This window comes from Cucurbita pepo, unplaced genomic scaffold (assembly GCF_057944985.1).
Source record: "Cucurbita pepo subsp. pepo isolate OVF unplaced genomic scaffold, ASM5794498v1 scafford_17, whole genome shotgun sequence".
NCBI lineage: Eukaryota > Viridiplantae > Streptophyta > Magnoliopsida > Cucurbitales > Cucurbitaceae > Cucurbita > Cucurbita pepo.
In genome coordinates this window covers 252,292-278,178 of record NW_028257922.1, presented here as the reverse complement: position 1 = coordinate 278,178, position 25,887 = coordinate 252,292, and the positions used below count along the sequence as shown (strand labels likewise).

General features: G+C 35.3%; 1 non-coding gene and 1 pseudogene across 1 annotated transcript; one reads left to right on the top strand and one right to left on the bottom strand.

Moving 5' to 3' along the window:
- The first annotated feature begins 18,419 nt into the window (after positions 1-18,419).
- LOC147785433 (exopolygalacturonase-like) lies at positions 18,420-20,107 on the top strand (annotated as a pseudogene).
- A 4,852-nt stretch (positions 20,108-24,959) lies between these two features.
- On the bottom strand, positions 24,960-25,095 carry LOC111806221 (small nucleolar RNA Z247). The gene has a single exon (XR_002816772.1). It is a non-coding gene; the product is annotated as a small nucleolar RNA Z247 (small nucleolar RNA).
- Positions 25,096-25,887: the final 792 nt, after the last annotated feature.

Genomic DNA, 25,887 nt, shown 5'->3' with positions numbered 1-25,887 from the left:
TACCCTCTTCTAGTCCTTCCAGAATATGCTTGAAAGGGCTAGCTTTGACCTTTTCTCCGTAGTAGTTGTCGAATTCGACTTCTTCTAACGGAGGATGTTTCGAATATACCTCGCCTCTTTTGGTAGTCTTCCAACTCCTCTGGGTCAAGGTGCATACCTGCAGAATATTTTCTTCAAACCATTCGAAGAATGGTATATTTTCTTTGATGGTTTCCATATGAGAATACCACTGAGCTCTTAATTCATTTCGCTCAGCCTCTTTGTAGGTTTGGAAGAAGGCATTTCTTTTTGAAGAGTTGGTAGTTGACATAAAATCTGCTTTCAAGAATTCTTTGTCTATCTGAAAATCAGCTGTAATGACATTTAGCTGGCTTTCGTAGACGGATTGAGTATCCATATCCGTATGGGTTGGAGACCTTGAGCCATCTTCATAGTGGATTGACGCCCTTTTTTGATCATAACTGACCTCTTTTACCTTTAAGGGGTCATACATTGACCTTGATATTCCTGAAGTACTTGGTCTAGAACTCAGGAATTCCTTTACTTTCGACTCTGACGAAGGTTCTTCGCTGAATTTTATTTCAACGCTTCCATCGTCATGTTCGATGATTTGAACTGGGTTTTGAGATTCTTTCCTCTTTGGAAGATTTGCATCTTCTATTTTCCAGAGAGTAGTTCTGGTTATTTGATCCCAAGAAAGTGTTTTTGGGACAGTCACTGATGATTTTCCAATATTTGCTTCTATGAGCATAGTCGATCCTTTTGGTGAGGATCTTAATGCTCTTGGAGAAATGTTTGTATTCATGAGCTTATAATAAATCCTAAATATGACGACTGAAGAATGGGTTTCAGCCTTGATGTTTAAATTTTTTGACTGTAAATCTAGCATGAGAGCTGATAATATGTGTGGGTCGTGGAGAGACAGAGTAAAGTTTGGATAACAATTGAAATAGACTGGTCCATTCTCTAAATTGGATTGAACCATTCCCAACAAGGAATTTGAGAAATCTTCATGTCTCTTATCTCGTAAGGAGATAAGGACTGGGATATCTAATCCAAGTCTGAACAATGGTTTTACCGCGACTTGGACAAGACCGACATGGAGATAGTTAAACTCTTCACGATGTTGGAGTATAAGAGATCTTGAAAAAAGATTCAGAGATTCCCTATTGCTATGAATTGGGATGTTTTTCTATGAGAATTTGATGCATGATCTTTGAGTAAAATTGAAGGTTGAAATTTGGTAGATAGTTTTAGGATCTACCTTTGGAATTGTCCAATTTTTGAGTTGATCTTCGATTCTGGCAATCTGATATTCTTGATTGACAGTATTTGAGATGGTGAGATTTTCTCCCCTTCGATGTTCATTTGAACTTTCTTCTTCATCGGTAGAGCATTTGAGATGGCTTGATTTTCTGAGCTTTCTAAGAAATTCGTTCATAAGATAGATAAGATATGAGTAGGATGATTTTTCTCTGAATTGTTCAATTGATATTCAAGAGAGAGCTATCGACCGATCGATGCTCTCCTTACATTGATGAAGTCTTTTTATAGACTTCGAATTTGATCGTAAATTTGAAAAATGCCAACTAAGAGATAAGATCGAATCTAGCAGGACAGGACCCCTGCAAGATTTGTTTTCCTAAAAGACATAGAGTAAACTAATAATTTAAAAGACTAATAATTTACCGACACTGATAATTCACATGTGAGCCCTCACTGTGTGGCTGACAAGTTGTCAATCTTTGTTTTGTCTCTGATAAAGTTGTCAGGATGTAGATAAGATTTTTCTTCAGAATTTTTCATATGACTAAGCACCCAAGCTTGCCAACGGACTTACTGCGCTTCCCGCGTCTTACCACCTGGAACACAAGGGCTATTCGCTCAGCTATCACATAATCCAAATTCTTCTGATTTTGCTTATCCTTTTCCTGGTTTTTGCAACATCGCTCTTAAAGATCGAGTAACTCCTCTTCCCTCACGAAAATTGATGGCTCTGATACCATTTCTCAATTTCAAAAATGGTACGCTCTTGTTACCTTAAAAATTTATGATTTCAAAATCACACTAAAGGCTCTCATAGATACTGGAGCCGATCAAAATTGCATTCACGAAGGCCTAATACCTACAAAGTATTTTGAAAAAACTACTGAGGGCCTTAGAACCGACTTGGGAGTTGAATTAGTCAAATTTTATTTAATTTCATTAAGCAAGCTCACGATGTGATTAGTTTTTTTTAATAGTTTAAAAACTTTGCAATTCACATTAAAAGCAATCCAACAAACATGAGGGTTATGAAAGGGTAGATTGAAAACTTAGATAAATGAGATTAGTCTAATTTGTTTGAGTAAAAGAAAACCCTATTTCAAAATACTTAGGTGGAGAAGGACATCGGTCAATATAAAGATGTTAAGGACACATGTCAGGATATCCTACGTTCTCTATTATTGATTCACACTGTGAGATTCATGCGGGACCTCGTGGCAGCTTTTAGACCATCCCCCCATGGAAGGTGTTTGCATGAGTAAATATCAACGTGAATCTTGAGAAAGTATTTATAGTAAATGAGAGAAGGAAATGTGTCAACATATCCTATGGTCTCCATTATTGGTTCATAACGTGAGATCCATGCGGGGCCTCATTGCGCCTTTTGGACCGTCCCCATACGGAAGGTGTTTGCATGGGTCAATATCAGGGTGAACTCTTGGGAATGATAAGATAGTAATTATATTTCCAATACTTGACCTACCCTATGGCGGCACTTGTTGGTATAAAATTACAAGATCTAAAATGATGGGTTACATTTACGAATAGATCATTAAGGTTGTTAATGATGTTCTCGATTGAACTAATGATAATTAAATATTATAGGAATAAGAGTTATTCTGATATAATGTTTGGTTGAGATTGTATCAGTTTAGTGAAGGAACACTTGACCTACCCTACGGCTGCACTTGTTCTAAATCACTAAAGTACCATAGCATTAGAAATGATTTATAGGGTTCATTTTATAAAATTGTTTGTTCTCATGCTCAAATTGAATGGATAGTTGATGGTTTGTAATTAAATAATATTTTATATTTGAACTTTGTAATTAAATAATATTTTATATATTTCAAATATAATGTTCAAGATCTCTCCATTGTTTAATTTTCACTACTGATAAGTCATGTTGAGAAAATTTTAATACTTGAAAAAATAATATTAGCACTATGATGGAAGTCTATGAATTTTTTTTTTTTTTTTTTTTTTTGTCTTTATTTTGAAATGTTCTCAAGACCTATTGTGAATCGAATTATTCGAAGAGCACATGATTAATGAATCAAAGGTGATGAGAAAGCTTTGTTCATATCTTCTAGTTGATATGTTGGATGTCATGACTAAAAGATAAGAAAATGACAAAAACATATGAGATGATTAAGTCCATAGAAGCTAAATTTTATTTAAATAATCTCGAATTAAGTATTATAAAATTCAAGAAAAATTTTATGACTGAAGCTATTGATAGGAAATAGTTCCTAGCTTATAGTGAAAGAAATTTTCCAAATTACTCTATGGAAAAAAAAAACTAAATGAAAGTAAATTTGATTTACTAGATTTTTTGTGGAGACTAGATGACACCCCTTATAGCTGATATAAGATCTACTACCAAGATTTGTTTTTCATTACACTTGATATGTAATTCTTGGAAAATACTTGATGATGTAGATGTTAGAATTTAGTGCAACTTCTTTATAAGTTGAATTAGTTATGGAATATAGGTAATCATTTAATATTTGAAGAATATATTAGTTAGGGAATATATATTAGATATTTTAAATTTGAATAGTAGTATATTTTATTTTATTCTCAGATTTAGTTAGTTTATATTTTCTTTTTCTAGTTTGAATTAGTTATGGAATATATGTAATCATTTAATATTAGGGTTTAGGGTTTAAGGTTTAGTTGATAGTACGAGAAGGACATCTGTCAATAGTACGAGAATATTGTGTACTAAAATTAGTTGATAGAAGGTGGAATTTATTTCCAACTCTCAACATAATACAATTTTGTAAAATTGTGATGTAAGAGGAGAAAACAATACTATATTAGATATAGTCACGTATTAAAAAAAAAATTATACACTATTATTGAACTCTTGTTAGGATATGCAATCGAGATTGCACAGTGAACATGATTGCCTTCAAAATTGTCTATGAGACAATTTTTGGAATTACGGAAATGTAGTAAACTTCGTTTACAACACTTCAATAATTGTAATCAAGCATATATGCTAAGACAAATATGTTCAAAATTATGCCTAACTGTAGGCTACTCCTAAAGAGAAACAAAATAGTCCTTTATTTAATTCTAAATAGAAAAACATATTGGTATGACAAATGTAATTTTCTAAAGAAGTTCATAGAAGGACATACACTTATAATAAGGTGAGATAGTGTTAATTAAATAGTTCCAAGTGGAGCCCTTAATAGTTAACCAAAGTTGTTAACAATTTAATTTCGCTTGAGAGTCAAATGGATCTTAGTCATTAATTCAATAAGTCTCATTGTAGTGGAGAAATTATGAGATGATTCAATCCTACTAAAATTCAAATTGTCATGTTAGATGACCAATTTAAGGACTTATTACCCTCAAAATAGTTATGAGGGATGATGACGAAGGATAAATATTTTAAAGTCATAAAATCTAGAGATTTGTAGATATTCTTGATGAGGTTAAACTCATACGATATGAATTGACCTACAAAAGAAAAATTATGTATAGATAAGAAGATATAGATCTTCAAAACAGGATTCATGACAAAGAGTTGAACTTAATGGGAGAAAGTAGCTAGAAGTAGACTTTCTCTCCTGTTGTAATTCTAGAGTCTATTATTATTCTCTAATTCATTTTTGTATATATGAGATATGTTAAATAAATATTTAGAATTCTTTTTGTCAAAAGAAATCTAAGAGGATACATCTGCACATATTATTATATGGATTTATTATTAAAATTCAAAAGCAAAATATTTGCTAAAGGAGTAAAAGTTGATTTCTCAAATGAATTTAATCTATAATAGAAGGTTTGATAACCTATAACTTTAAATAAATTGTAATGAGCTTGTGAAAACAAGAAAATTACTAATTGATGAGTGAATTTTTTCAATTTTTTTTAGGCTGGAGACATATTACTCCTTATGAATTGATGTGATCTTTCACTCTAACATAAATAGATTTGGAATAATTTTGTATCTTCTAAAAATAGAGATTTAAGGATAAATGTCAATATTGTTCATATATATTATGTCGACAAAATTGTCAAATATTTGATGCAAGACTTCAAAGAATGATAATGATCATTGAAATATAAAGTAAGAGGAAGAGTATCGTAAGTAACCTCAAATGTTGAGAGTATAATTAATTATCTTTCCTGAGTGGGAGATAATTAATGCATAGATGAGAATTAACCTTAAATATATAGTTAATTAAATTATATTAGTTAAACTAATGTATGACTTGAAAAATTAAAGTTTTCTCAAAGTATCCCTCGATAATGAGAATTTTTTTTATTTTGTGTATGGAGTTAAAGATTTGATCTTTAAGTGATACACTAGTTACATAAATTTAGAAAATTTAGGTTAAGATCAATTTTACCTTAGATTGTGAAGTATGGTATACCGAACATTTTTTACTTTTAAAGCAACAAAATGACTGGTATGACTATAATAATTTCTTAAACATTTGAAAGGTGTTTCACATGTGATTTAGTTTGTCACTTTCAACAAAGACTAATATGAAGGAAATTTAAAAGATCAATCTATAAAAAATGATATTGAGAGAGAAAGCATCGTGGTTGTCCAAAATGACTTTTAATGATAATTATTTTGTTTTATATAAAATGACTCTCTAGGCTAAAGTGTTTGAGGATCATCTAGAATGTCTAGGATTACTAGACATGTCTCATCTTCTCTAGGGCAAGTGAGAGAAGGTGTTGGGTATAGAGCAAGTGGGAGATTGTTGAGATTTATGCCCTAAAGCCTCGTAATTAATTGTTTACTTTTTAACTATAATTTTTATTATTTTATTTGTAATTTAATTGTTATCCATGGTATGAAAATCAAGGTTATTAATGTAATCTCGAACAATATGTGGTTGACATACCAGAGAATCGTGTTCAAGTAATAACCTAAAGAGTCTATAGTATATGGATAAAGTTGGGTGCATACAAGAGAATCGTGTTCAAGTAATAACCTAAAGAGTCTATAGTATATGGATAAAGTTGGGTGCTTTATCCTGGTATCACTATTGATACGGCTCACTTTGTAATCGTTGCAAATGATTTTATCCAAATCGTTCATGTGGAGATATGTAAGTGGGGGTATCATATACAATGAGTTTGTATAAGACAGAACCAAAAAATATTTAAAATTTCTTTATAAATCCGTTAATTGAGAAGATTAATATTTCACATGATGATCATATGCGACTTGATCTTAATCGTGAGTGAGTTATGAACTTCTGCCTGTGAGAGCTTGTCCTTTAATTTACATGGGTGAGAATGACTCTTTTAGCCGATTCAATATACCTGCCATTTTAGGGACATACCTGTAAAGATCGGGCTGACTCGATGACTCTAGAAAGACGGGTAAATTTTTCAACAAAATAAAACAACCAAAACTTAAAACATATCAAACAAAAATAAAGTTTATACAAAGTATTTTAAAACACAACATAACAGTTAAAACACAAGTTAAGGGACGACACAAAAGGGTAGAAGGATGATGGGTGAGGTTTGTCTATGGCACCAGCTCCAGAGTCCGCTCTCGACCTTGACCAGCTTCTTATTTCCTAAAAAAATGGAGAATAAAGAATGAGTACAAGACTCAGTAAGCAGCCTACTTGTAGGCTCTTAATCGTGTCCTTGATATGCTAGGGTACCACACTTTTTGTTTTTCTTGTTCTTATTCTTGTTCTTGTTGTAAGTTCTTGTTATGTTTCTTAATTCGTTCTCCAAGACACTCCCCTTATGATTTACGGTACTAGACATAAACTTGTCAACCTGTGTCTGAGGCTTCATACATTCCAAGCGACACAGTCTTAATACCTACGCTCAAGGCTTCTTACGTTCCAAGCAACGTAGTCTAAGTCATACACATGACGTACCATGGGAGGTCTTAGGAGATTCTTAATTCATGGCTAGGGTAACTTACTCTCTTCTTGCTCCATCGTGGCCATAGGTTCTCCCCATGATATACCATAAAGGTCACGTGATCGATACATGCATGAACATGGCATAGACCATAAAGGTCACGTGATCGATGCATGCATGAACATGGCATAGACCATAAAGGTCGCATAATATAACATAGACCATATAGGTCGCGTGATCGGTGCATACATGAACATGGCATCCTGCAAATCATAACATGGCGTAGGGCATCTCATCTAGGTGAGGGGAATGAGGCCAAACGTGACATCCTGCAAAGCAAACATGGTGCAGGGCATCCCACCTAGAGGAGGAAAAAAGCCTCCTTAGAAAGCACCGCATGGTGGGAGTTATGGGCCACAATTAGACATGCTTAGAGTAATACCTAGCATTCTTGAATTTTGAGTCTTGTGGACTTTGGTCCCTTATGTTTGAGTGGTACCTAACATTCTTCTTGTCTTGGTGGTTGTATAACTTGTTCTTGGTTCTTAATCTTATAAGTTTCTAAGATTCTTATTTTCTTTAGGCGTAAGTCGTTATATACATTCGTGATCATATGAATCCATCGTAATAACTAGCATGAATTATTCTAGAAGGTCATAAGTTCATAATGGGCTCCTTAGAGGATTCTAGAAGGGTCTTGAATCTTGACATGTTTTCTTTAGGCGTTTCTTTAAGTTCCATCTTGGCTTATATTCCAAACTTGCTCCAACCAACTTGAAATCTTGAGCTTATTCTCATGTCATATAAAATAAACCTTATAGGACATGGTTGGTGATTTGGAGCATATTTAGACCTTGAGCTAGGATATGACTTCTTGTTTCGTTTTCAGGAACTAATCGTTAGAGGTTGTCATGTCATATATCGTGTTTTAGTCCTGAAAACACTTTCAAAGTAACCCTTAGTTTTCTCCCCATGAGTGCATAGGTGACATTATCACAAATGTGGCATCCTGCTAGCATATCGTGTTGCAGAGCATCTCATTTAGGTGAGGAAAATAATAAGTCCATCATGACAACCTACTCGTGGTACATATAGCAGGGCATCTCACCTAAAGAGGAATAGGAATCTCGTGGTACACTTCGTGATGGGAGATAATGGTTACTCCGAGCATGGATCCTAGCAACTTGTTAAGCATACCATCTACATTAACCTAGGTGTTTCCTTGTACTCTTGGGGATCCTAGGTTTATGCATAACGTCTTGGGTCAAGGTTGGAACCTAAAGGTTCTTCTTAGGAATAGTCCAACGGAACCTTGTACACTTAGAATCTTATTAGCAACCAAGGATACCTATGGGGGAATCTCTTATTTCATGGGTACCTCGTTAGTCATTCTAGGAGGTAAAGTCATGTGGATCGTGATGTACATTTTTTCCAATATCTTGGTTTTGCTATCTAACGTTTCCCAATGATTCCCAAACTTCATTACCTTATACAATATCATGAGATAAAGATTCATACAACATTTCATAATGTTGGGAGGTCATTTAGGACTTAACCCGTAGGTAGTCTTCCTTATGGGCATTATGGTCATTTTACCCCTAAGTCTTGGTTTTGGTACTTAACGAGTTCCAGTGACTTTCAAACTTCACCACCTCATCAATCATCATACAATAAGATCTACTGTAGAGTTTCATAGTATTTGGAGGTCATCTAGCTCATGAACCGTAGGTAGAGATCCTTACGGGCATTATGGTCATTTTGCCCCGTTTCTTGGTTTACCTATTTATACTTATCCATTGACCACTAAATTTCACATATAACCTAAACATGCTATAATATGCTCATCATTAAAGTTTCATAGGCATCAGGGCTCATTTAGTGGGTTACTTTAATGTTCCTTAAATCCCGAGCAATTTGGTCTGTTCAGCGCCTTAACTTACGGTTCTTTGAGTTTTTTTTTTTTCATAGATCCTTATGTAATACTTGGTTTATGGTTCATATGAAAATCCAAGCGATTCCTACAAGTATTTCTTAAGAAAAGTCCAAGGTGGCTACTTACCTCATCGTTGATGTTCAGGACCTCCGTTCTTGAGCTTCCCGTATTTGAATTACTTCACTTTTCCTTCTATAGACTCCTTATTGTGTCTAGTTTCTAGAACCATAAAGTTTATCATGAGAACTAGCCTGGAAGGGGGTTAAAATTTAAAAACACCGAGGGAAGACCAAATTTTGGGCTTACTTGGCCGGTTCAACTGAACCGGCCACGTCATCATCTTCTTCCTCTGGACAGGAAGAAGACACGCGCGTCCTTTGCGCCGCCGTCTGGAAGTGGCCTTCCACAGCCCCGATCTCTTCGTTTATCCCCTCGATTTCTTCATGAAACTTAACGATGATAGTACAAGGAAGAGCTTGGGATTGATTTCATACCTTTTCGTGGATCATAGCCTAAGATATTAGCCTATTACAAGGAAGAGCTTGAGATTGATTTCATACATTTTCTTGGATCATAGCCTAAGATATTAGCCTCCAAAGTTCGTCCAAAATCATTTTCCTCGCCAGAGCTAAAACAGGGGATTTCTTATCGGGTAGCCGATTCTAGGGGTTTTCAAGGCCCGATTTCTTCATGGAACCTCTTAAATATCCTTTCATCAAGCTATAGGAATTGATTTGGAGGAATGTCTTTGAGTGTGGAACCTTAATTTTCAGAAATCATTCTCGGTATGCAACTCACTCGAAACGCCGGATTTCCGATATCATGGGTATCTTGTTCTACGACGTTTCAGCTCTCAATTCCTTCATATAACTTGTGGGTAATCTTGTTTGGAAACTATTGGAATAAGTTTAAGGAGGAATGGTGGAGAATTGCTCTCAAATTTGGAAGAAACCCGAGAGTAGGAGACCCACAAACTAAACTCTCATAACTCTCGAATGGGTGCTCGACCTTGCTCGAGTCTTATTCCATATTGTTTCACATACTCCAGACTTTATAGGCGAGCTTAAACCGACATTGAAAGCTCCAGAATCGTCGTGAATTGGCAGTTAGATTTTCTGGAAAATCCGCCCGAAATATCTACTCCAGTCAGAGCCTCACCGACTTTGGTTTTGCATAATAGCCGTTTGATGTGATGATCTGTCCATCTTCTAGATCATATCAAAATTTGGGGAAGATCCAACGGCTGGGATTTGAGTTTCGTGAGATATTTCTCAGATGGGTCAATTAACCGTTTTACCCCTGAAGTTACTTCTTGTTTCTTATGTCCCACTGATCCTCTTATGAACAATTGGTTTGTGGTCCAACTAGTAAACCGAATCCCTCTCAGGCCAATGCAAGGGTGGGCCCCTTGTTTAATACCTAGAGTCAGTACCTAAGGGAACTACCTCTCTTCTATCCCTAAAAGTAGGTAGGAGCGAACTCCATCTTGCACCCCACGCCCCAGCCATTCACCTAGTGTTACCTCTGAAATGGGAGACCTATTGAGTCGGCGAACTCGAGTCACTCTCACCCATGCAATTCTAAGGATAATTTCGAATAAACAGGAGTTCATGGTTAGCTCAGGATTAAGATAGAGTTACCTAGGTCATTGAATGAAAAGAAAATCAGTCTCAACAGTAAACAACATTATAAAGTGAGAGTGATTTTCTTCATGGTCCAATCTTATTCAATACTCATTGCGTAGGACGCCTCCACTCACATGTCTCCGTATGTACAATTTAGTGATCACATTGTTATGTCATATACAAAAGTGGGCCGCATCCATAGTGTCCCCAAGATAAGATACTCAGCCTTATCCCTGTACTATAGATCATTTTGACTATATACTTGAACTTGATCCACTCTTATGTTTCTACATATAGTTCAAGTAATCATACTATAGCTAGAGTATTCTTAGTTTATTGGATTTAGATTAACGATAGTAAAATACAATTTATTCAATAACAATCTTTTGATAACTTTATTGAAAATAGAATATGTTTTTATTTACAAACTATGAGTTTTAGGACATAAAACCCAACAACCTGCATGATCAACATCCTCCCATAGGAAATCCTCCCATAGGAAGAATCTTATGTGCAGGTTAACCTCTAACTACTTGCGTGTTCAATGTTCTACCATAGGATGGACCCACCATGCAGAATAGTCAATCTACCACTGAGTATCACAATCCTAACCAATGTAACACCTCGCTTGATGGTATCGTACAAGAGTGGAAAGGTGAGTGGAAACTAGTTGAACGCCATACCAGCTACTATCGGTTTAGAAATCTTTCTTCTACATCCTGAGGTATTTAGGTGGCCTTCTAGGTCTCAAGGGTGGTTAGGCAGTCTTGGTAGGGACTCAAGTCTCCACTCTCATAATTCCTGACTCCTTGAGTCTTTCATTGTTCAGGGTTGTAGGTTCTCACCGTCTAATCATCCCTCATGATTCCACTTTACGACAACCATGTCTATGCACTCTACGTATATATCAAATTTTGTGTCATGTGCTGACCATGGAACCCTTCACAATCTTTCACAAACTTTTTCCAAATTCTGGTGCATAACATGTGCTATCCAACTAATCCATAGAGATTATATTCTTCTTGAGACCAGAAATATATCTAAACTTCTTTAATGTCCTGATTTCTTACTTGAGTTTGTTTGCAGACATCTCCATTCATTTCAATCATCAAGGTTTTTGTTGTCGGCAAGATACACCTTAAAAAATAATTCGGATTTGAAATTTTGAAACAATTTCTTACTCAGAGTAGAATGGAATAATGCGCCTAAATCCAAAATCCAAGATTCAATCGAGCTGTCCACAATAAGAATTATTGCAACACGTTACGTTTAGCATGTTTGGAGATTTTTTTCGGTTCTTTGATTTTCATCGTCCTTGTTTGTTTGGGCTCTTTCATTTACTTTTTCCCCTTTATCAACACTAAGAGCATTGCCTTAAGAATCTCCAATTTAATTTTCCGTTTTCAAATACTTTCGCTGAGAACTAAATCTCAAATTTAATTAAACTTCAACTTATTAGATATTTGGGAACGGTTGTTCGCGACAACAACAGTATCCCACAACTGTAAAGAGGACATCAAAATCAGTTCTTTAATTTAATCTTCAAAATTAATTTCCACCGAACTCAGTTGACTTAAAATCATATTGAATTCATTTATATGATCCACAACAGATCTACCTTCAGACATTTGTAGATTGAAAAATCTTCGAATCAAATACACCTTGTTCATACTCAACGGTTTTTCGTACCTATTTAATAGCGCCTTCAATAGAACTTACATTATCTTCTCCTTGATAATGTGAAACGCCACATTTTTGGACAGTGTCAACCAAATCAACCCTAAGGCCTGCCGATCCTTGAGCTTTCGCTGCTCTGTGGTTATGATATTCGGTTTCACCCCAATAGAGATTCATGGAGATCTTTCTGGTACAGAAAATCTTCCATCTACATCTTCTAGAAACCAAAATTGGATCAATTGAACTTCTCAATTCCAATCTTTGAGCTTTCCATCTTCACATATGTTATAACCAAGATCAAATTTGAGTCATACATAATTATGCGTCTGTCATGTTTTCATTATGTTTTCAGGCATCTCCGTTACGAGAGAAGCATCAAGGTCTTGCATGGCCAACAAATCAGTAACTTTGTGCCAAACACCAAAATTATTGATTCCATCAAATTTTTCTACTTCAAGATTAAAACTCAAAATTCTCGATCCACATCCTGATTTAATATCAGATGACTCTGCCATTTGTAACAAGTAATCTGGATGAAAGTAGAAAAATACAATTCTTGAAAATTGATTTTCAAGAAAATAAGCACGATTGTGAGCATGTTTTGTAGTTGATGGGGTCAAAACTTTTAGAATACCCCAAATACCACAACCAGGCTTTGATACCACTTGTACAAAAATGATACAACCTTCAAAGCTCTGATACCATTTGTTGTGCGCCGAAATGCTACAACCACAAAACTATGATATCAATTGTTGTACCAATAGTGGAAGCAAGATCAAATGTACTCACAACACCAACTAATGAAATTTAAACAAAAAGACAAAGATTTATGTAGTTCAGAGACAAGAAATTCCCCTACATCCACGTATAGCCACCAATCACTAATAATCAAAGTGTTTACAAGTGAATACTTCACTCTCACGCTACAAAGTCTCTTACCAAAAAGTTTCTCCAAAATGTCACTCAAAATACAATGTGACTCACAATATGAATGTTATATATATACTAAATGAGGATTAATAACCAAAATAAATAAGATATTAATTAAAATGGTTAAAGATTAAATAACCAAATTAATATTTTTATTTAACCAAAACGGCTATACATGGGATGAGAGTTAATAACTAAATTAAATAAAAAAATTTATGACAATTTACAACAAGTTCATAATTTGCTTAATCCGTGGAGATGATTACCAATTTAACCTTAAGAGTTAACTTTTTTTTAGAACAACGGTAACGACCCTAATTTTCTTTTAACCTAACTAGTGATGTCACTCATGCATACATAACTTATTAAGCGTAAGCTCATCATAAATAACTCCTATTTCGTTCGTAATCATTCATAGATCCAAAACATCTTTATCTCTAAAAATAAACTTTCAAATAACTGGATTTAAAATGAATCCGCTCCAAAAACAACCTTATCTCCAAAAATATACTTTCAGATAACTGAATTTACTTTCAGATAACTGAATTTACTTTCAGATAACTGAATTTAAGAATGAATCTAGACTTTCAAATAACTGAATTTAAAACAACCTTAACTCTAAAAATAAACTTTCAAATAACTGAATTTAAAAATGAATCCGCTCCAAACCAACCTTATCTCCAAAAATAAACTTTCAGATAACTGAATTTAAGAATGAATTAGAGTTTCAAATAACTGAATTTAAAAATAAATCAATGTAACTTAAAACAATCGAATGGTAAACTCCTGAAAATATCCCATCTCCAACTTTGATGGGTTCTCAGCTTCCTCAACCGTACATTGGCTTACCTCCTAAAAATATCCCATCTCCACCTTCAAATAACTGAATTTAAAAATGAATCTAAATAAAGCTAAATCAATTTAAAAATGAATCTAAATAAAGCAATACTACTGTAACTTAAAACAGTCCAATCGTAAACTTTTAAAAATATCCATCTCCAAGTTACATGGTGTTCTCAGCTTCAAGCTTGGTCAACTGGGTCAACCGTACATTGTTGTCATGCCTTAAAAAAATGTAGGGTCTTTATCTAAAAAATGTAGGTAACACGTGGCTTGAGTATTTTTATGAAATACTCAATAAGTCACCCACTATTGGGGTTAGGAATGCAAACACATGCAACATATGAGCGGGACCTTAACTTTTCATAAACTTTTCATAGCCTTGGGCGCTTTCCTATTCTGGGTAGGGTTGGGTGTGTGGCACTCCTTCACACACGACCCATGTACGTGTACATGGACCCACCAGGCGAGCTCGTAAACATACCCCCTGGACCTGACTTGGTCGAGCACAACGTGTTACACGTAGCCGAACACCACAGAACAGAAAAGGGCCCGCATGATATCATGACAAACATAAATATCGTATTTCATTCTTTCGTAACATAAAGGGGAAGAATCCCGATGCACGTGACATACATCATGAGGTCCCTTAACATATCTAACATGACATTACATAAGTAGTGCTAACATCGCATATATGTTTCTTACATTACATGGCGTCTCACATGACCCACATTACATGGCATACTACATAACACGATTGTGAGCACGTTTCATGGTTGATGGGTGTCAAAACTTTTAGAATTCCCGAAATACGACAACCACGCTTTGATACCACTTGTTGTGTGCCGAAATGCTCCACAAAACTATGATACCAATTGTTGTACCAATAGTGGAGGCAAGATCGAAAATGGCTTTAATCTTATATTATAATAAAGTTAATACAACCTTCAAAGCTCTGATACCACTTGTTGTATGCCGAAATGGTACAACCACAAAACTATGATACCAATTGTTGTACCAATAGTGGAAGCAAGATCGAAAATGGTTTAATCTTATATTATAATAAAGTTAATACAACCTTCAAAGCTCTGATACCACTTGTTGTGTGCCGAAATGCTACAACCACAAAACTATGATACCAATTGTTGTACCAATAGTGGAAGCAAGATCGAAAATGGCTTTAATCTTATATTATAATAAAGTTAATTGTAGCTTTTGTTGGGGTTCAAGTTGTTACAAGAATTCAACATATAAACAGGTACCTACGACATATAACGTTCATGTTGTAAATGGACATTTGGGGAACGATCCTCTTTTGTTGACGGAAAGAAATATTCTCTATTCTATTCAATGTACTAGCTCACAATCATGGAGAATACGTACTAAAGGGCAATAATGCTCTAAACAGGTGCTCTAACCAACTGAACTACAAGAGCTACTTGAAACAAAAAACATACCAATTCTTAAATCACCAAACGAATAAACACCCAAGCTAGTGTATCATAAAATACAAACCAAAAGACATATTTATATGAATGAGAAAAATAAGCAAAATACTCATTTGTCTTTATAATGTAAACCCAAATCAAATAAAATTGTATTACGAAATAGATATGTTATGAAACTCTTGAAATTCGATCTAATATTACTGTTGAAGAACAAGATGTTTACATCTAAATTATCCAAGAAACCACAAAACGATAAGCAATCAATCCAAGAGAAAGTTTTTGAACCGATTACCTCAATGATTAAGATAAAGAGTAAAAAGAAAAAAAAAAACTCATTTATAAACTCATGATTCGAATCGCTTCACAGAATAACTCAGTCAAGACTACTTGCATAACTCTAGCACGTAAATCTAAACACAAGAAATGCAAAAGAACAAGTTCATGGGTAAAGAAGCATACTATTCAACATTCATTCTAATATCCAAAATCTTTGTACCATACTAATAACATAAATGACTATTTATAACCTTCAAAATAAACCTTTAAAGTAATATATAGTCCATTGAAATGTTGTAAATGTCTTGTCCATCAATACCATAACGTCCATTAATTAATTTTAACTTAGAATTTTAATATAATATTCTAAAGTGAAAAAAATACTATAAAACATCTCTAAATTTAAACACGTACCCTACAATCTTATTATCCACCAAGAAGTTTTTGTGGCATAATTAAGACACCTTATTCGTTCATTCTCCCATTCTTCAAGAGGATTCGTCCTCGAATTCAATTGATTTCCTTGTAATGCAAACTTAAAATTATTTTCATTCCGTGGTTTTAATCTTGTCGAGGTCTTCCCTTTTATCTTTAGGTCATGCATGGATGTAAAAGTGAAATGGGAGTGCCGCTTCCTATGCAGCCCATTGGTTCTGACTAGGCTGAGGTATTTAAGCTGACAGAAATGGAACACCTACACCTCGGAACCGACTTGAGAGTTGAATTAGTCAAATTTTATTTAATTTCATTAAGCAAGCTCACGATGTGATTAGTTTTTTTTTTATTGTGTATGGAGTTAAAGATTTGATCTTTAAGTGATACACTAGTTACATAAATTTAGAAAATTTAGGTTAAGATCAATTTTACCTTAGATTGTGAAGTATGGTATACGGAACAATTTTTACTTTTAAAGCAACAAAATGACTGGTATGACTATAATAATTTCTTAAACATTTGGAAGGTGTTTCACATGTGACTTAGTTTGTCACTATCATTGTGATGATAGTGATACAAAGACTAATATTAAGGAAATTATAAAAGATCAATCTATAAAAAATGATATTGAGAGAGAAAGCATCATTGGTAATGACCAAAATGACTTTTAATGATAATTATTTTGTTTTATATAAAATGACTCTCTAGGTTTAAAGTGTTTGAGAGTCATCTAGAATGTCTAGAATTACGAGACATGTCCCATCTTCAATAGGGCAAGTGAGAGAACATGTTGGGTATAGAGTAAGTGGGAGATTGTTGGGATTTATGCCCTAAAGCCCGGTAATTAATTTACTTTTTAACTATAATTTTTATTATTTTATTTGTAATTTAATTGTTATCCATGGTATCAAAATCCAACATTATTAATATAATCTTGAACCGTATGTGGTTGACATACAAGAGAATTGTGTTCAAGTAATAACCTAAAGAGTCTATAGTATATGAATAAAGTTAGGTGCTTTATCGTGGTAACACTATTGATATGGCTCACTTTGTAATGGTTACAAATGATTTGATCCAAATCGTTCATGTGGAGATATGTAAGTGGGAGTATACTATACAATGAGTTTGTATAAGACTGAACCAAGAAATATTTAATCTTTCTATATAAATCCGTTAATTGAGAAGATTAATATTTCACATTATGATCATATGCGACTCAAACTTAATCCTGAGTGAGTTATGAACTCCTACATGTGAGAGATTGTCCTTTAATTTACATGGGTGAGTATGACTCTTTTAGCCCATTCAATATGCCTACCATTTGAGGGACATACCATACTTTGAGACAAGCCATTTTGTTGCTTTATTATAGTCATACAAGTCATTTTATGCGTATGCCTACCATAATATGCCTATAATATGCCTACCATTTTAAGCATGTTTAGTTTGGAACAATATTATGTTTGGCAACCTCTTGAAATTTTCTTAACAAACATGTGGGTAAAGCAAAACATGCTAAAAACAACTCAGGTTGATCGGTAAGAATAATCTCTCTTCTTTGAAACACTTTATGAGGAATAAATAATGTGGTCATAGTGCAAAAGATGTCGGAAAATGCTGGAGCCACTGGGTGTCAAATTCATACTAAAAAATTTGGTTCATATCCTGTTCCTGGGACATTGCACTAATCGGTTTAACGGGTTCTTGCTTTTTTTTTTCCCCCTTTTGTACAAGTCTTATTTCTAACGATTTTAGGTTGAAAACAGTCTCTAACCAATGTAGTCATAAATAAAAATGTTTGTGGCCCCAAAGCTAGTACTTCGTTGGGTTTGGCCAATGCCCAGTTTCTTTGAGATTCAACCATTCAAAGGCTAGTGAGAGAGATATTACAACACACCCATTAATGAACAACTTACATAAACAACGTTTAGTTATCAATTTATGTTTGGATTAAGAGAGGGAAATGGATCCATAACTTTTTTTAGTTCCATCCCAACTTATTCCTATTTTTCAAGTTTTATAAAATAAATAAAAAGTTCCAAATCTAAAACGAAATATCGTTGTCTCTCACTAGTTTTCAAACCATATACATAAAAAAGAAAAGAAAGCACAGGCTTCATGAGTACGATCAAATCGAGTTTCTTGGCTGCTACAATTTTGATGTTACTATTGTTAGCTCTTACCGTCGATGCTCAATCTAGTGCCGATGTTGTTTTTCCTTTGAAAAGATATGGTAACATAGTGTCTGGTACTGACATCACGAAGGTAAATATACAATATGAACATCAATATTATCACTAGTTGAGCTGATCAATTGTTTGATATAAGTTTTTGTTACTTGTGAAATGTAGGCTTTAGGAAATGCATGGAAGGATGCATGCACGTCCAATCGTTCTAGTGCAATTTTTATTCTGAAAGGGATATTTAAAGTAAAGCAAGGGAAGTTTGAAGGACCTTGTAATAGCCCAATTGACTTTCAACTTGGAGGAACATTGCAGACACAAAAAAGTCTTCAGGGAGATAATTGGATCACTTTTGCACGTGTTGATAGATTGACATTATCAGGTGAAGGAGTTTTTGATGGCCAAGGAAAGGCAGCTTGGAAAAGGAATGATTGCCACAAAGCATAAATTGTGTCCAAACTCCCTCTTGTAAGTAATATGCCTTTAGCTTTCCTTCTCAATCTCATGCATCTTGTTGTTTTTGAAAGGGCCTCTTACATGTCTTCTCTAATGTTCTGACATTTACGATTTGGTAAATGTTCTTCATTTTCTAGAGGATAATCTTTAACAATCAAGTGAAGAAGTGAATTTTTTGTTGAGTTTTCAATTTTATTGGGTTCTTTTCAAATTTTTAGTTTCATTACCCACTGTCACAAAATATTATTTGATTATACAAAATGTTTAGAGTTTGAGGTTCAACTTCATCACCAATTCAACCGTTAAGAGAATAACATCACTTGATAGCAAGAACTTCCATATCAACGTCCTCAGCTGCAACAACCTCACATTCCATAATATCAATATAATGGCACCAGAAAATAGTCCAAACTCTGATGGAATACACATCGGTCCATCAAATAAGATCACAATCACAAAGTCCAAAATTGCAACTGGAGATGATTGCATTTCTCTTGGAGATGAAAGCAAACTAATTGAAGTCACCAACGTGACGTGCAGACCAGGACATGGAATAAGCATCGGAAGTCTTGGAAGATACACTAACGAAGAACTTGTTGAAGGTGTCATCGTAAAGAACTGCACGTTAATTAACACCACTAATGGTGTTAGGATCAAAACGTGGCCAACTTCTGCTGCTAGCAGCACCGCCACCAATATGCACTTTTTGGACATTATAATGGTCAATGTTAGCAACCCTATTATAATAGACCAAGAGTATTGTCCGTGGAATCAGTGCAATCGGCAGGTATGGATCGCATTCTCGAACCTTTCATTCATTTTTTCATTATAACTTAACAAATAAACCATTTGTTGTCTCATTTTAATTTTCAGATTCCTTCAAAAATTAAGATTAGTACAGTGAGCTTCAAGAACATTAGAGGAAGTTCTGCAACTCTGCAGGCAAACAAACTTATTTGCAGCCGTCACTTACCATGTGACGATGTAAAAGTAAGCAACATTGACCTCACTTACAATGGAATAAAAGGTCCTATTTCCTCCCAATGCACGAATGTGAAACCTATCATTTCAGGAAGACCGAACCCCAAGATATGCTCCTCTCCTTATGTTGTCCAATGGATTGTTCATTGCCATAGAACTTCAAATATAATAGACAACCTTAATTAAAAAAGAAGACCGCCTCCATCCATTTGACTCTCATTCTTTTGAGTTTCTTTTGTTGTACTTTTCAAAATAAATAAGATGGTCTACTGTTTGAAGGAGACTTTGTGTGGTGAACAACCTAATGTTTTTATTACCACCACCTTATATAATAAAATTGTTCCAAGTCTTGTTTTTTTTTTTTTTTTTTTTTTTTTTTTTTTTTTTTTTTTTTTCGTTCTAGTTTTGAATTCGAAATAAGACAATGTAATTGTAACAACCATTATTAAAAAAAAACTAATCCATTACTCAAGAAAAGAATCTTTAACCAACAAAAATATCTAACTCCTCTTTCAATTAGTTACCCTAAACAAATCAATTACCATTAGAAATCTTTTAGACAGAATGGATGAGTTAGATTGAATCTCCTAACTACTTCCCATATTGCACAGATCCATCATTATTGTTAAAGAAGAATTAAAATTTGAGGTGACTAATCCAACAAGTCGTGTCCTTAAATCTATCTTTTTCGTCAATGGTGTAATTTTGGTTGCAACTTTTGGATATGACTTGTTAAAATTTAGCTTTCAGATTAGAAAATTAAGTGACAAGTATTAATATGTATTATAGGAATTTACATTTAATATCGAATTATCTACCTATTTATCCCGACCAAGTTTAGTTATAGGAAAAATGTCGATAGTCCTAGAAAAATTAAATATCAAAAGTAGCTAAATGTTCTAGGAGTTTAATGTACCAGAACTCATCAAAATTTGCCCAAATCCATGGTAAATAAGGCCAAAAAATAACAGAAATCACAAAAGAGAGAAAATAAAAACAGAATTTGGTCTTGATCGATGATGCTATGTTTCGTGTTTTCAAGTCTTAAGATATTTGTTGTTCGTGAGTTTAGCTGGGTCGAGTTGAGATATTTTTAGACCTAATGCAATTAATTGGATCATAAATTTATTCAACTCAAACAACCCTTACTACATAATTAAATCTTTTGATTTTATTGTTTAGAATAAAATCTTAAGAAAAAGAAAAAAAAAAGGGGAACTAAGCCATTTGGAAATGGCAAATGCCCCTGCTAAGATTTGGACCACGATTTCAAATTTGGATTCAGCAACTAGCTATCAAGTTTATGCAAAACTGTGCCTCACACTATTGAGGACATATTCTATTTATATTGGCAAAAGATTAACTAATAGATCCGATTTCATAGGAAACTAACGAAGTAAGCCTATTCTTATGGCATGACTAACTTCAAGCTATTCTAATGGATTGACCAATTCTAACAGTCCCCTTCAATCCCAACAAGTCTTGTACATGTTGAGATTGTTACAATGTGTAGTAAAAGGAGTTTTAGACAGTGGTTTTGTCAGGATATCAGCTACTTGATCACTTGATGAAATGAACCGAACTTCCATTGCTTTACGTGCTACTTGTTCTCGAACAAAATGAAAATCAACTTCAATATGTTTCGTTCTAGCATGAAATACTGGATTTGAAGTTAAATATGTAGCTCCGAGGTTGTCACACCAGAGGCGAGGAGCCTTTGATTGATACACGCCCAGTTCCTTCAGTAATGACTTGATCCAAATCATTTCTGCAGTAAGATTCGCAATGGCCTTGTATTCTGCTTCGGTGCTTGATCTTGACACTGTAGCCTGTTTTCTGGAACTCCATGAGATTAGATTTGCTCCAAGAAATACAGCAAAGCCGCTAGTTGAACGTCGATCATCGGGACAACCAGCCCAATCAGCATCAGAAAACCCCGACAACATCATGGTTGATTTCTGAATTTTCACTCCTAATGCTAGTGTGCCTTTAACATAACGAAGAATTCTCTTCACAGCACCCCAATGAGCATCAGTAGGTGTATGAAGATATTGACACACTTTATTGACAGCAAATGCCAAATCAGGCCTAGTCATTGTCAAATATTGTAGTGCTCCCACTGTACTTCTGTATTTGAATTGTTCTTCAGCTGATAAGGGTATTCCTTGTTCTCTGAATAATTTTTCAGCAGAACCCATTGGTGTAGACATAGGTTTGCATTTTTCCATGTTTACTCTTTTCAACAAATCTAAGGCATATCGTCTCTGTGACAGTATGATACCATCTCGTGTTTTCTTGACTTCAATACCCAGAAAATACTCAAGACCACCCAAATCTTTTACTGCAAAATCTATTTTCAATTTCTGAATCAACCTTTCGGTTGCTTGATCAGAGGAGCTCACAATAATTATATCATCAACATAGATGAGCATATAGATAGTTATCTCTCTGTTTTTGAGAATAAAAAGAGATGAATCAGCTACTGAAGCCTTGAAGCCTAACTCAATAAGTTTTCCAGTCAACCTTGAATGCCAAGCTTTTGGGGCTTGTTTCAGGCCATAAAGGGCTTTCTTGAGCTTGCATATGTAATTCTTTGGTTTGGCTGAGTCTTGAAATCCTGGTGGTTGTCGCATGTACACTTCCTCTTTCAGAATTCCATGCAAAAATGCATTTTGGATATCAACTTGTCTCATATTCCAGCCCTTGGTTACTGCTAGCGAAAGAATGACCCTGATTGTTGACGGTTTGATCACAGGGCTAAAAGTATCAGTGTAATCAACACCAAATCTTTGCTTGAATCCTTTGGCAACTAATCTTGCTTTTAATCTTTCAACTGACCCATCTGCTTTTCTTTTCACTTTATACACCCATTTACTATCAATGAGATTTATTCCAGGTTTGGGTGGAACTAGATCCCAAGTGGCATTTCGTTTTAGCGCTGAGAGCTCATCATTCATTGCTCCTCTCCATCTTGGATGTTGCATGGCTTCCTGCAGGTTTCGAGGTTCAGTAGCAGTCTCTATGATCGGAGTTGTGATAGTTACAGCGCTTGCGAATTTTCTTGAGGTTTCTGAATATCTGATAGTTCCATCAGTGAATTGTTTAGCTTGTACAATGTTATTTCTCAACCTTGTTCGCATTGGATGTTGACTAGCTGCTTCAGTTGGTTGATCAGACACATGTTCATGAGTTTGGTTTTGAGCATTGATCGAACTGCTCTCAGCTTCATATTCTGCAATTTCCTCTGAACTTCTTGTATTATCTGCAGAAGATAAGCTGACACCAGACAAGTTGTCACTAGCAATATTATCAGTTTGACCATCATTCATATGGGAATTACTAACAACTGGTTCAATATCTGTAAGAGCATTTTCAGTGTAAAAACTAGCAAGTTTGGCTAAGGCTGGAAGTAGAACAGGATGATGTGGATTTGTGGTTTTGTTTGGTGGCTTAGATTCTTCAAAAGGAAAAATATTTTCATCGAAAACCACGTCTCTAGAGATGTAAATACGTCCTGTACTTCTATTTAAGCATTTATATCCCTTATGAGAAGAACTATAACCCAAGAATATACATCTAGTAGTTCTGAAACTCAGTTTCTTGTTGTTGTAAGGCCTTAAATTAGGCCAGCAAGCACAGCCAAACACCCTAAGCATGGAGTAGTCTGGACTTTTACCAAACAATTTATGAAGTGGTGTGTCTTGTTGTATGGTTCGGCTGGGCATTCTATTTATAAGAAAGCAAGCTGTGTTGAAAGCTTCATCCCAGTAGGATAGAGGCATGTTGGCTTGAGCGAGTAAAGCAAGGCCAGTTTCTACAATGTGTCTGTGTTTTCTTTCGACTAACCCATTCTGCTGGTGTGTGTGAGGACAGGAGATATGATGTTCAATGCCTGTGGATTTGAAATAATTGTGTAACCGATGGTATTCACCCCCCCAATCTGATTGGACGGAGCGAATTTTGGTATTTAGCATAGTTTCAACATGTTTTTGAAATTGAAGGAACACAGACTCAACATCAGATTTGCATCTCAGAAAGTAAATCCAAACATAACGACTAAAATCATCAACAAAGGAAACATAATATTTGGAATTATTTACTGACGCAATGGATGGACCCCATACATCAGTGTGAATTAATTGAAGGGGTGCTGTAGATACATGCTGAGAAGAACCAAATGGCAATTGATGTGCTTTCCCTAATTGACAAGCATTACAAATTGAGGAAGAGGGAATATTAGTATCTATAGCTAAATTATTATCTTGTAGAATTCTAATGGTAATTGGAGATGCAGGGTGCCCTAGCCTTCTGTGCCATTGTTCTTTCGAAAGTTTGGCTGTCAGCAAGGCTTGACTGAAATTATGCGGTAGAACGTATAGGCCATTCTTACATCTACCGTGGAGCAGGAGTTTCTTCGTGACTCGGTCCTTAACCAAAAAATAGTTTGGGTGAAATTCTACAACAGCATTATTATCAGATGCTAGTCTTTGTACTGAAATTAGGTGCTTATTGATTTTAGGAACATATAGGATATGTTTCAGAACAAGAGATGAACCAGAAATTAATGAATTCCCAATATGAGAGATAGACAAACCTGCGCCATTTGCAACCTGAATTTGGTCGGTGCCAGTGTAGCGTTCTCTGGTGGTAAGCCTCTCTAGGTCATTGGTGATATGATCTGTGGCTCCAGTGTCAACATACCAGTTTGTGTCACTAGTGTATCCACTGGTTGCCAAAGCTGCTTGTTTGAGATTATTTTCGGCTTGATATGCCTGATCAAATCTGTGCCAGCATTGCAAAGCATCGTGATTGGGCTTACCACAAATCTGACAGACAATGCCTGAGCTGCTTTGTGTCTTTGATGGTTGACGTCCAGGATTGTTCACAGTACGCCTTGATTGTCCATGACCACTATTTAACTGACGACTACGACCGCGACTACCTCGACCTCCATTGGCACCTCCACGAATGGATATCCTATTGACATTGTTAGCAGATGAAAGTTGCTCAAATGTACCCTTACGCAAGTGCCGCATCTCATAGCTCAGCATGTGAGCATACACGTCGCTGACAGTGTATACATCTGTTCTGGTTGTAATGCTTGTGACTAGAGGATCATAATCTGGACCAAGTCCTTGCAGCATGTAGGCGATGAGTTCTTCATCCTCTATTCGCTTGCCAATGGCAGCAAGTGTATCACCAAGATGTTTTACTTTACGAAAGTAGTCAGCAATTGTCATGTCCTTTTTCTGGATAGTAGAGAGTTCCATACGGATCTGCATTGCTCTTGCTCGAGATGTGGAAGCAAATTGTCGCTCCAGCGTAATCCAGGCTTCTCGTGCAGTGGTGATTCCAACCATCGTGCTGAGAACCTCCTCAGTGACTGATGAGTTGATGAGGCTGAGTACCAGCTGGTCCTGGGGGTACCAGACTGTGAACTCAGGGTTGATGATAATTTTGCGATTCCCTGTTTCTTCACTTGGTTCAACGGCGATCGTCTGGCTTGGTGCAGGCATGGATCCATCCACAAAACCAACAAGGTTTTGGCTACGCAAGTAGGGAAGGATTTGGGTGGACCACAGTAGATAATTTTCTTGTGTAAGCTTAACACTAATCACCTGACTGATCGACGGAGAAGACATTGTGTTGTTTGGGATTGACATGTCTAACAGCAGAGGCTATGGATCTCGTGGATCTTATTTCGGCTCTGATACCATATCAAGTTTATGCAAAACTGTGCCTCACACTATTGAGGACATATTCTATTTATATTGGCAAAAGATTAACTAATAGATCCGATTTCATAGGAAACTAACGAAGTAAGCCTATTCTTATGGCATGACTAACTTCAAGCTATTCTAATGGATTGACCAATTCTAACACTAGCAACTGATACCCTTGACGTTCCCCTGCATCTACCATGACATACCTACATTACCAACTTATCTTGAATTGCTTATAAGAGT